Source organism: Gossypium arboreum, chromosome 3, assembly GCF_025698485.1.
Source record: "Gossypium arboreum isolate Shixiya-1 chromosome 3, ASM2569848v2, whole genome shotgun sequence".
NCBI classification, from domain to species: domain Eukaryota; kingdom Viridiplantae; phylum Streptophyta; class Magnoliopsida; order Malvales; family Malvaceae; genus Gossypium; species Gossypium arboreum.
In genome coordinates, this window is record NC_069072.1 from 79,973,504 (window position 1) to 79,987,337 (window position 13,834).

Consider the following 13,834-nt stretch of genomic DNA (forward strand, 5'->3'; position numbering starts at 1 on the left):
TATAAACTTAGGAAATATGGGGCTGAAGAGTTTAGGGCTAAGGTCGAGGATGATCTGAACGAGCTGAGTTCTGGCTCGAGAACACTGTGCGAGTTTTGGACGAATTATCATGTACACCCGAGGAATGCTTGAAGTGTGTTGTATCTCTTCTGAAAGATATAGCCTACCATTGGTGGAAGACGATATCCTCAATGGTACTGAAGGAAGACATTACATGGGAGTTCTTCCAAGCTGAGTTTAAAAGAAATACATCAGTCAAAGGCTTTTAAACTCGAAGAGGAAGGAGTTCCTGGAACTCAAAAAAGGAAATAAGACTGTGTTAGAGTATGAAAGGGAATTCGCAAGGTTAATTCAGTATGCAACAGAGTGGGTCCAATCAGAGACAGAAATGTGTAAACGCTTCGAGGAAGGCTTGAATAAGGAAAATAAATTGCTGACCGGGATCCTTAAAATACGAGAATTTGCCGCATTAGCTGATCAGGCCAAGAAAGTCGAAGAGCTAAATAATGAAAGAAAGCAAGCTAAGAGAAAAGCTCGAGTTTCGAGTAAGAGGTCTAACGGTAGAGCACACTCCTTCCCCAAAAAGAAATCAAAAAGTCAACAAGAATGCTCCACTTCGTCGGTAGGATATTTGAGTAGAGCAAGGAGCACCAAATGTCATAACTCAAAGTCTCATTCCCCTATGGTAACTAGTGTGCGAAGCGTACATGAACAAAAGCTGATGTGTAAAAGCTGCAACAAATTTCACTTCAAAGAGTGTCGAATGATGAGCGGTGCATATTTTAGATGTGAGTCTCTTGACCACTTTCTCAGAGAATGCCCAGAGCGACCTAATAAAGAGGTTGAGTTAGCTCTGCAGTTGAATGCTCCTATTTCTCAAGGTAAACCCCTGAGACATCCCGGAAGTGCAAGTGGTAGTCGAACTATTGCTAAGGATGCTACTGCAAAATCAGAGGCTCGAGCCCTAGCAAGAACTTATGCAATACGCGCTCGAGAGGAAGCCTCTGCTCCCGATGTCATCACGGGTACATTTTCTATCTATAATACTCATGTCATTGCCTTAATTGATCCAGGGTCAACCCATTCGTACATTTGCATGAACATGGTGTCTAGCATTGATATGTCTGTAGAACCTACGAAATTTGTGATTAAGATGTGTAACCCTCTAGGCAAGTTAGTCCTAGTTGATAAAGTATGTAAGAATTGTCCTTTAATGATTCAAGGTCGTTGTTTTCTGGCTAACCTTATGTTATTACCATTCAATGAGTTTGATGTAATACTTGGCATGGATTGGTTAGCTGTGCATGATGTAATTGTAAATTATGGTAGCAAGTATATCGAAATAAAATGCTCAGATGGTGAGATTCTCCGGATTGATTCAAGTGAGTTGGATATTCTACTAGTTGTGATTACCTCAATGATGGCTCAAAGGTCTATGAGAAAAGGATATAAATCCATGTCTCAAAGGTATATGAGAAAAGGATATGAATCCTACCTTGCTTTCGTGTTGAATACTAAAGAATCTGAGTTGAAGTTGGAATCGATACTAATAGTATGAGAGTATCTGGATGTGTTTCTAGAAGAGCTACCCAGATTACCTCCTGTTAGAGAAGTAGAGTTTGGTATTGAGTTGGTGCCTGGGATAGCTCCTATCTCTATTGCTCCGTAGGATGGCGCCAATCGAACTGAAAAAGTTAAAAGTACAGTTGCAAGAACTGATGGATAAAGGTTTTACAAGACCAAGCTTTTCACCTTGGGGTGCTCCAGTATTATTTGTAAAGAAGAAAGATAGTTCAATGAGGTTATGTATAGACTACCAACAACTTAATAAGGTAACTATCAAGAACAAGTATCCGTTGCCAAGAATTGATGATTTTTTTGATGATTTGTTTGATTAATTGAGAGGAGCCACTGTATTTTCAAAAATAGATCTGAGATATGGTTACTACCAATTGCGAGTTAAAGAGTCGGACGTGCCTAAGACCGCTTTCAGGATGAGGTATGGTCATTTCGAGTTCCTGGTCATGCCTTTTGGTCTAACAAACACCCCAGCCGCGTTTATGGACTTAATGAATTGTGCTTTCCAACCATACTTGAACAAGTTTGTTGTGGTATTCATTGATGATATTTTGATCTATTCCCGTAATGAGTCTGAGCATGCTGAGCATCTGAAGACTATTTTACAGACCTTGTGAGACAAGAAATTGTATGCTAAGTTCAGCAAAAGCGAGTTCTGGCATCAAGAGGTAGGATTTTTGGTTCACATTATTTCATGTGATGCCATCTGAGTTGATCCGAATAAGATATTTACTATTGTCGAGTGGAAGTCGCCGAAGAATGTAACTGAAGTTAGAAGCTTTTTGGGCTTGGTCGGATACTACCGACACTTTGTGAAAGGATTTTTGATGATTGCGACTCCTTTGACGAGGTTGTTGCCGTTAAGTTTGAATAGTCAGAGAAGTGTTAGCAAAGTTTCGAGAGATTGAAGACATTGCTGATCGATGCTCCAGTACTAGTACAACCTGAGCCGGGAAAAGAATTTGTAGTTTATAGTGATGCGTCCTTGAATGGACTGGGTTGCATACTGATGCAAGAAGGTAAAGTGATAGCTTATGCTTCGAGGCAATTGAAACCACACGAGAAAAATTATCTAACACATGACTTGGAGCTAACAGCCATTATATTTGACCTAAAGATTTGGAGACACCATTTGTATGGTGAGACATGCCGTGTACTCACTGATCACAATAGTGTGAAGTACCTGATGACTCAAAAGGAATTGAATCTTAGACAGTGGGATGGTTAGATTTGATTAAATATTATGAGCTGATCATTGATTACCACCCGAGAAAGGCGAATGTGGTCGCCGATGCACTGAGCAGAAAATCCTTGTTTGCTTTGAGAGCTTTGAGCACGCAATTGCCTTTGTTCGATGATGGTTCGGTTTTGGTAGAGTTAAGAGCCAAGCTGACATTTTTACAAGAAATTTACGATACTTAGATCAATGATAGCGACTTGCAAGCCAAGAGAACTCAATGCTAGTCAGGCACTGAATCAGATTTTTGGATTGGTTCCAATGGTTGCTTGATGTTCAGAGATAGGATTTGTGTACCAAGAGATGACGAGCTTGTTCAAAAAATTTTTCAAGAGGCACATGATAGTCGTTTGTCTATTCATCCGGGAAGTACCAATATGTACAATGATTTGAAGGAAATGTACTGGTGGAATGGCATGAAGAGAGACATCTTCGAATTTGTATCGAAATGCTTGATATGTTAGCAAGTCAAAACTGAACACCAAGTACCTTCAAGTTTGTTATAGCCTGTGATGGTCCCTGAGTGGAAGTGGGATAGAATTACTATGGATTTCGTGACGGGATTACAGTTGACACCGAAAAAGAAAAATGTTGTTTGGGTTATGGTTGATAGGCTAACGAAGTCAGCTCACTTTATTCTAGTACGAACTAACTACTCACTTGACAAGTTGGCTGACTTGTATGTATCTGAGATTGTGAGATTACACGGGGTACCGTTATCGATTATTTCAAATAGAGACCCAAGATTCACTTTGAGATTTTGGAAGAAGCTGCAAGAAGCCTTGGGTACAAAGTTGAATTTCAGTACGACTTTTCACCCGCAGACTGATAGTCGGTCTGAGAAGACAATACAGATTCTTGAGGACATGTTACGAAGTTGCATTCTCAAATTCCAGGGTAGTTCGGAAAAATACTTACCATTGGTGGAATTCGCCTACAACAATAGTTTCTAGATGAGTTTGAAAATGGCACCCTATGAGGCTTTGTATGGCAGGAAGTGCCGAACTCCACTGTATTGGATAGAACTGAAAGAAAACCAGATTCACAGAGTTGACCTAGTTAACTTAAAGAAAACCAGATTCACGGAGTTAACCTAGTTAAGGAAACTGAGGAAAAAGTTAAAGTGATACGTGATTGCTTGAAAGCAGCATCGGATAGGCAGAAGTCGTATGCTGATTTGAAAAGAAAAAAGATCGAGTTTCAAGTTAGAGATAAAGTACTCTTAAGAGTGTCTCAATGGAAAAAGGTCTTGAGATTTGGTCGAAAAGGCAAACTGAGTCCAAGGTTTATTGGACCCTATGAGATTACTAAGAAAGTTGGACCGTTAGCCTACCGCTTAGCATTGCCACCCGAATTAGAAAAGATTCATGATGTATTCCATGTATCCATGTAGTGACGATATCGATCAGACCCCTCCTATGTGATTTCACCGACGGAGGTTGAAATTAGGCCAGACATGACTTATGGTGAATAACTGGTTAAGATTTTGACTCGTGGAGTTAAACAATTGAGGAATAATAATATAGCCTTGGTGAAAGTTTTATGGCATCGACACGAGTGGAAAAGGCTACATGGGAGCCCGAAGAAACCATGAGAAGTCAATATCTGAACCTGTTTGCTGGTAAGACTTTCAAGGACGAAAGTCCCTAAGTGGGGGGGAAATGTAACATCTCGAAATAGGGCCTAGTCGGAATAGTAGTTTCGGGACCACAAATCTGAAATTAAAATAATTATTTCATGATCATTATGAGGTTTAGGATATGAGAATAAGCATATGTTAAAGTTTCATGAAGAAATTCTATGTGTAAAGTGTCCAATTAGAAATTAGAGACCAAATTGAATAAATTGCAAAACTTGGGTTCTAGAAGCAATTTGTATGAAATTACTTTAGAATGTTAATTAAAGGTCCTTAAAGAGTAATTTTCCCAATTTCTAAGTTTTTGGGCAAAAAATGGGCATGCATGGAAAATTTTGGAAGTTTAGTAAGGAAGGGCATTTTAGTCATTTGGTAATAAACTAAATAAAAAGGGAAAAATAAAGCTAAAATCAGCTCATTTTCTTCTCCATGCTGCCAAAATTCTAAGGGTCTCCATAGATAGTTTTCCAACATTTCAAGCTTAATAGTAAGTCAATCCTAGCACCATTATCGATGTTCTTCGTATTTTTGAGATCCTCGTAACATGATCTTTCTATTTCTACCCATATCTCATGTTAGAGTCCATGTTTAGAAAATTACCCATGCATGAGATGTTTGTGTTTAGATGATTTATGAAGGAATATGAGAGTTTAAAGTATGGTAAACAACTTTTACTAAGTAATTTTTCATGGAAATGGCTTCAAGGATTAAATTGTAAAAGTTTTGAAAATGAGTAGAAAAATATAGAGTGAAGGAAAAACATGGGCTGCTATAAGTGTGAATAACATTCGGTTAGGCTTGGGTAGCCAAGGAATTACATGCATTTCATTATACAAGACTTAGGAGTACATTGTAAATATTGTGAAGGGTTAGGGACAAAATGGTAACTTTGCTCGGGGGTGAGTTTTAGGCCTAAAACGAATAATGTGATGTATTAATAATCTGATTTTATTGATATAGACCCCAAGGAACCAATTCCGAAGGTCGACCGTGGAAAATGAAAGGTTTCGGAATAATCAAGACACGAATCCGAAACGACTACCAGGTAAGTTCGTATAACCCGAAGTAAACTTTTAATATACTTAAATATGCATGTTGTAACGCCCCGAGCCCGAGACCGTTGCCGGAGTCGAACCCGAGGTGTTAACAGACTTATTTCATTGCATTTTAAAATTTCCAGACAAACTGGCTAACTGTGTCACTGTCACCTTAAAAATCATATCTCAAGTTCCAAAACTCGAAAACCAGTTCCGTAAATTTTTCCTGAAACTAGACTCATATGTCCATCTACAAATATTTTTCTAGAATTTTTGGTCAAGCCAATTAGTACAGTTTATTAGTTAAAGTCTCCCCTGTTTCAGGGTTCGACTATTCTGACCTTCATGTATTACGCCTTAGATATCTCCCTGTACAGGGCTTCAATACTTATACCATTTGTTTATAAAGAAACTAGACTCGAAAATGAATCTATACATATATGGTATGACTTCTAATTATCTCTGGTTAATTTATAATGAATTTCCAAAGTCAGAACAGGGGATCCAAAATTCGCTCTAGCCCTGTTTCATGAAAACTTAAACATCTCATAAAATACGGATCATATGATCGTTTCGTTACTTTCATATGAAAATAGATTCATCAAGGTTAGATTAAATAATTTATTCATAATTTAATTCTATTCCTACTATTTTTAGTGATTTTTCATATTCACATCACTGCTGTTGTCGGTATCTGTTTTTAAGGTAGACTTTACCTATTTCATAATTTCCATGATTCAACTAGCCCTTTTACATACATAGCACAAAAATATGATCGTGATTAACCATTCCAATGGCTAATCATTGCCAAGCATTTCCACACCTCTCAATAACCATATATATACAAAATGATTATAACGCTATGCTCAAAATATATAAGCCGTTTTCGCATGGCTATCCAAATATATATACAATACCAAAGTACTTGACTAACAACAAAAGGGCAGCCCGATACATGCCATTATCAGAGTTCAACTAAAAGAGTACCAAAAGGGCTTTGATAGTGTGGATGACTTCGACTTTGACACTCCCGAATCCGATAGCTGACGAACCAAAATCTATAAAACAGAGAATCAAAGAAACGGAATGTGACAGCCCTAAAGTAACCCTAGTCGGAAAGCGGTTTCGGGACCGCTAAACCGAGTCACCGAAATGTTCTAACGTAATATTTATTGTCTAGAATATGTGAATATGAATGTGTGAAAAATTGAATGTTTGGATTTTGTTAATTGTAAGTGAATTTTATCAAATAGGACTTATGTGAGAAAATTTAGAAATGTGCTAGGCAAATGTAAGGTGGCCTATTAATACATGTGGGAAAATGGTTGTCCTTGCATGTCAAATAACCCCTTTCCTAAGGTGAGTGGCGGCCATGACAAGATTATGGGCAAAGGAAACATGTTTCCAACATGTTTTGCTAGTGGTGTATGTAGGAAGCCATAAAATAAAAACTAGCATTAAAGAAATGAAAAAAAAAATGAGCATGGATGCCCCCCCCCATTGTGCCGTAGCTAGAGAGAAAGAAAAGAAAAAAAAAGGTTTTGTTCATTCATTGTTCATTCTTTTGGTTGTTCTTGAAAAAAAAAAGTGAAAGGAAGGAAGATTTACCTAGGTCAATTCGGCAAGTATCTTTGGCTACTAGGAGGTAAGCATTGAATTTGTTGATTTGGTTTTGTAATATGCTAAGTTGAAGTGTGGGTGCACTCTTGGTAAGGTCAAGGAAGATGAGATTTCTCATGTGTATTTAGACAATATGCCGAATGATTAAGCGTTGGAGATAGGAGTTTATTTGCATATTAAATGATTCCTACTTAGCCCATGCTAAAATTTGTAATTTTATGGATGATAGGAGCATTCGGCTAGGTATAAAGGAAGGGATTTTGGTTGTTCATCTAAGTATTGATGAGGAATGTACTATGGAAATAAATCGGCCTTCCTAAGAATACGAGTTGTGAATGTTTATACGTTTTGATTTAAGTAAAATAATTCATGTTTGAACACACAAGGATTCGGCATTGTTCATGACTATTGTATTTAGAACGTGATTTTGAATATTCAAATATTGGAATGTAAGTATAGGTGTGATCGGTCATGGGAATTTGAGATGAAATTAGGTGATTAAAAGATGTTATAGTTGACATTGTATATATATATATATACATACATTCGGCCATATGGGGTAAAAATGGGTCATATGCTCATGAGATAAAATTTTGTGAATTGATGTATTAATGATGATAGTATAGTTGATGTCATGTATATATGTATAAATATTTGGCAAGACGGTTAAACTAGTTTATTTATTGACTAAGCTCAAGAAGCTCGAGGTGGAGAAACAAGCAAAGGCAAAGGAAAGAACATCGAGTAGCCGAGTTGGAACCATTTTGCCCAACACAAGGTAAGTCATTAAGCACATATGTTTGATATTGCTTAAATGATTGGAAAATCTATGCAATTGTGTTTAATGGAATGCTATATATGTATAAATGAAATTGTATGTGTATGGAGTGATGATAATTGTTGAATGTAAAAGAAATAGTGAAATGTGTAGAAAGTTTGCTTTCGGCACTATGTGTCTGAGCAATACGTGTGTATGGTGACGAGATAGGCACTAAGTGTGCGTGCTGGAAATATATGGCACTAAGTGTGCATGCTGGAAATATATGGCACTAAGTGTGCATGCTGGGAAAAAAAATACGACCCTTTGGGTGTGCGAGCTCAAGGGTATGGCACTATGTGTGCGGGCTTAAATCGCGTGGCACTAAGTGTGCGAAATCGAATATTAAGCACTGTGTGTGCGTACTCTATATATATATGGAGGGTGTGTCTCCATCGAGTTGAGTATGGACAGCGGATCGGGTAAGTATCTCGGGCTCATGACGAATAGAAAATACGTTCATGCTCGGGGTTGAATTTGGTAAGCCTTAAATCTATGTGATGATTGAAATTGTATGATTGTGGTGGAAATGAGTTAGTGTGTGAAAATGCTTCAAATATCTTGTTGTGTAGAATATGAAATGTGGATGTATGACTTGGTATGAGATTGGACCAAAAGGTCCGAGGAATTATGGTATAGATTCGATATGGATGAGTACCTAACCTCGTTTATTGTTCATGTTGTAGTAACTTTATCGGTGGATTGATGAATGCTTATGACTTATCGAGTTATAAACTCACTCGGTGTTTTCTTGTCACCCATTTTAGGTCTCTCGGACTCGTATTGTTTGCGTGATCGAACCATCGTTGAAGTCATCACACCGCTGAAATATTTTGGTATTGTCTTCGTTGTTGAAGAACATTTGGCATGTATAGGCTATTATATTTTGTTGAACTGTGGGTTGTAAACTTTAAGCCATGTGAAAATGGCCTATGTGGTCGTCGAGTGGGATGCTAGAACCTATAGCCACGAGTCTTAGAAACTTTAATTTTGATAAGGTGGCCATAATTTGTGTCATGTATGATGGATGATTAAGGCCAATGAAAGATTCATGAAATTGGCATAGTCTCTGCAGTAACTGTTGCGGACAGCAGCAGTGAGGTGAGATTGAAAAATCACTAAAAATAGTAGAAGTAGAATTAAATAGTGAATAAATTATGCAATTGAACCTTGATGAATCTAGTTTAATATGGATGGAACGAAACAACCATATGAGCAGTATACTGGGAGATATTAAAGTTCTCGTGAGACAGGGCCAGAACGGTTTCTGGGTCCCCTGTCGTGACTTTGAAAATTCACTATAAATTATCCAGAAAGAATTAGAAGTCATGCCTTATATGTGCAGATTCCATTTTGAGTCTAGTTTCATTAGAAACAAACGGGACCAGTATTAAATCCCTGTACGGAGAGATATTAAAGTTTTAACGCGCGAAGGTCAGTGTAGTCGACTCCTGTAACATTGGTGACTTTAACTAATAAAATGTACCAATTGGCCCAACCAAAAATTCTAGAAATAAATCCATGGATAAATATATGAGTCTAAATTCAGGGAAAATTTACAGAATCAGTTTCTGAGTTTTGAAACTCGAGATATGATTTTTAAGGCGACGATGACGCAGTTAGCTAGCCCGCCTAGAACAACAATCGATTTTACAAAGAGAGATAAGGGAAGTAAGCCGGTAACACCACGTGTTCAAATCCGTGATGGTCACGGGTTTGGGGTGTTACAATTTTATTGGTATCGAGCTATGGTTTAGTCGGTTCTAGGACTACCATAGAGCGTGTGAGTCTAGCTATACATGCCAAATTGTTAGTGCTTAGTAATGTGATGACTTGACGGTTGAAATTTTTGTTTTGATTAGCGATGAACCCGGATAGAGAGACCCTTGGCGGATGACGTTGAAAGTGTAGCGGCTGCTCCTGCAAGGGACACCGCTGTTGAGCCTCGATCATCCGCGAATAATCAAAATGAAGGCGAAACAAGCCTTCTTCACCATGATGAATGAGTGGGTCGCGCAGATGCCCGAACTAATCCTACCTGTCCAACCATTCCCGAATTTAAATACTCCACCCCAAGAGCCCTTAATGCCTTGATTCATCGATCCTGTGAGGTTGAGTAAACCACCAGAGACCTGATTAGGAAGCGGGGCTGAAGAGTTCAAGGCCATAGTTCTTGATGATGCCAAAAGGCCGAGTTCGCTCGATAACACCATTCGAGTGTTAGATGAACTGTCATGCACACCCGATGAATGTCTTAAGTGTGCTATATCCTTGTTGCGAGACTCAGCTTACTATTGGTGGAGGACTTTAATTTCCATAGTCCCAAATGAACGAGTTACTTGGGATTTCTTTCAATCCGAATTTCAAAGAAATACATCATCAACAGTTCATCGATCGAAGCGTAAGGAGTTCTTGGAACTCAAGCAAGGCGGATGTCCAGTATCTAAATACGAACATGAGTTCGTAAGACTTAGTCGGTATGCCCGGAGTGTGTGGTGATGAGGTTGCTATGTGCAAAAGATTTGAAGAAGGATTGAATGAAGATTTGAAGTGCTAGTGGGTATTTTGGAGATAAAGGAGTTTGTAACACTAGTCGAACGAGCTCGCAAGGCGGAAGAACTGGAAAGGAAAAGAAGAAGGTGAATTTGAAGCAAGAGATTATCGTAAAAGATCGTGAGTAAAGCTCCATTCTCGGTAAAGAAGTTCGTGGAGGACACCATGAAGTCGAGGGCGATCGGGAATTTCCATTAGAGCCCGACTGTCGACGGACTCCCGAGCTACTTCGGTAGCTAGTGTGGGCAATAATCATCGAGAGAGACCTGAATGCCCCAATGTGGAAGACGACACCTAGGTGAATGTTGGGGTAAGTCTGCATTAATAGGGCTGTTATGGATGCGGTTCAAGGACCACTTCATTAGAGATTGCACTGAGCTAGATGAGAAGAATAAGATGCAAGGTGCAAGACCTAGTGGAACAATGGCTAGAGGTAGGCCCCGAGAATTTACGGAGGTAGGGGTGGCAACCGAGAGAGGAGCCTCGACACGGCTGTTCGATCCGAGGCCAGCGCTCTGCTAGAGCATATGCCATTCGCGCGACGAGAGGAGGCATCCTCCCGACGTTATCACCGATACTTTCACTCTTTTCGATACTAATGTGATTGCTTTGATTGACCTGGTTCTACTCATTCTTATATATGCGAAACCTTAGCATCCAAAGAAGACTTTGCCTATTGTGTCTCATCGAGTTTGTAATTGGTGTCAAACCCTTGGGTCATTACGTGCTTGTCAACAAAGTGTGTAAGAAAAGTCCCTAGTATTTCGAGGTTCTTGTTTCCGCTACGGACTTGATGCTTTTGCCCTTCGACGAATTCGACGTTATTCTTGGTTTGGATTGGTTGACCATGCACGATGCGGTTGTAAATTGCAAAAGCAAGACTATCGATCCGAGGTGCGCGAATAACTAGATAATTCAGTTGAGTCTACGACTTAAAGGGTTGCCACCGTAAATATCGCAATGTTGGCCCGAAATATGTAAGAAAAGGGTGCGGCGTACCTTATGTATATGCTCGATGACAAGGAGTCGAAAAGAAACCGAATCTGCGCGGTGGTTTGTGAATACTCGGATGTTTTCCTGAAGAATTGCGGGTTTGCCACTGTTCGGAAATAGAGTTTGGCATCGAATTGGTACCGGTACCACTCAATTTCGATAGCTCCGTATCGTATGGCACCAACGAATTAAAGGAGTTGAAAGCTCGATTGCAAGAATTGGTGGATAGAGGTTTTGCTCGCCTGAGTTTTTCGCCTTGGGGTGCGCCAAAGTGTTGTTTGTGAAAAGAAAGATGGAACCATGAGGTTGCAGATCGACTATCGTCGACTTAATAAAGCGGCGATAAAGAACAAATATCCGTTATCACAGATCGATGATTTGTTCGATCAAGCAAAGAAGCCTCGGTGTTTTCGAAAATAGATCCGAGATCGGGCTACTATCGATTCTTGGTTCGAGATTCGGATGTACCCAAGACGCCTTGAGCGAGATATGGTCACTACGAGTTCCTAGTGATGCCGTTTGGGCTTACTAATGCCCTGCGGTATTTATGGATTTGATGAATCGGATCTTCGACCATATTTGGATCGGTTCGTAGTTGTCTTCATTAATGACATTTTGGTCTATTTGCAAATGAGACCGAACACGCCAACACCGAGGATAGTGTTGCGAATTTTACGGATAAGCGGTTATATGCTAAGTTCAAAGTGTGAGTTCGGTTGAGGAGGTTAGCTTCTTGGGTCATGTGGTATTCAGATCGGGTATTCGAGTCGACCAATAAAATTTCAGCCATACTTAATTGGAAGCCTCAGAAATATTAATGAGGTTCGAGCTTTTGGGGCTTGCGGTTATTACCGACGATTTGTAAAGGTTTCTCAATGATAGCCACGCCAATGACGGCTACTCCAAAAGGATGTTAAGTTGAATGGACGGAGAAATGTCGAAGAGTTTCGATCAACTGAAAACTTATTTGATGAAGCCCCAATCCTAGTGCAACCCGAATCGGGCAAAGAGTTTGTCATTTATAGTGACGCATCCCTTGGGTTGGGTTGCGTATTGATGCAAGAAGGGCGAAGTTGTGGCCTATCGTCGAGACAATTAAAGCCACATGAGAAAAATTATCCGACCCATGATCTCGAATTGGTCGCCATCGTATTCGCTTTAAAGATATGGCGACACTACTTATTTGGTGAGAAGTGCCGTGTGTATTCGGATCACAAAAGTCTCAAATATTTGATGACCCAAAGAGACTTAAATCTGCGACAAAGACGATGGCTCGAGTTGTTAAAAGATTATGAGCTCGTCATTGATTATCACCCGGAAAGGCTAATGTGGTTGCGTATGCCTTAAGCCGAAATCACTATTTGCTTTACTGACGATGAATGTACACTTGTCTATCCTACCCGACAATGTGTTAGTAGCCGAATTAAAGGCCAAACCATTGTTGGCTCATCAAATTCGGGAAGCTCGAAAAGTTGATGAGGAGTTGCTTGCAAAACGGCCGAGTGTGTTCGAACAAGGAATCGAGTTTCAAATCGATGATGACGATTGTTTGAGGTTCGAAGTCGTCTGTGTTCCAAAGAATTGAGCTTATTTCGATAATTCAATGAAGCCCATTGTAGCCGAATGGCAATCCACCGGGAGTACGTAGATGTACAACGATTTGAAACGTCGGTTTTGGTGGCATGGTATGAAACGAGACATCTCGATTTTGTTTCGAGATGTTTAATATGTCAACAAGTGAAAGCGGAACATCAAGTGCCTTCGAGATTACTTCACCGATCACGATACCCGAGTGGAAATGGGATCGAGTCACAATGGACTTTGTATCCGGACCGCCATTGTCGACTAGTAAGAAAGATGCGATTTGGGTCGTTGTAGATAGATTGACTAAGTCGGCTCACTTTGTCCCCGTGACGTCGGATTTTCAATGGACAAACTAGCCAATTGTACGCTTCTCGATTGTGAGACTACACGGGTGCCTATTTCCATCGTGTCGGATAGAGATCCGAGATTTACCTCGCGATTTTGGAAGAAGTTGCAAGAAGCTTTGGGTACCAAGTTGCATTTCAAAGACCGCCTTTCACCCCCAAACCGATGGTCAATCCGAACGGATAATTCAAATACTCGAGGATATGTTGAGATGTTGCATCCTTGAGTTTAGTGGTTCATGGGAACGGTATTTGCCTTTGATTGAATTCGCTACAACAATAGCTTTCATCAAGTATTAAGATGGCGCCTTACGAGGCTTTATACACTCGTAAATTCCGTACCCCATTATTCGGGTGAACTTAGTGAAGGTAAATTCTTGAGGTTGATTTGGTTAAGGATGCCGAGCAAAAGTTCGAGTAATTCGTGAAAGTTTG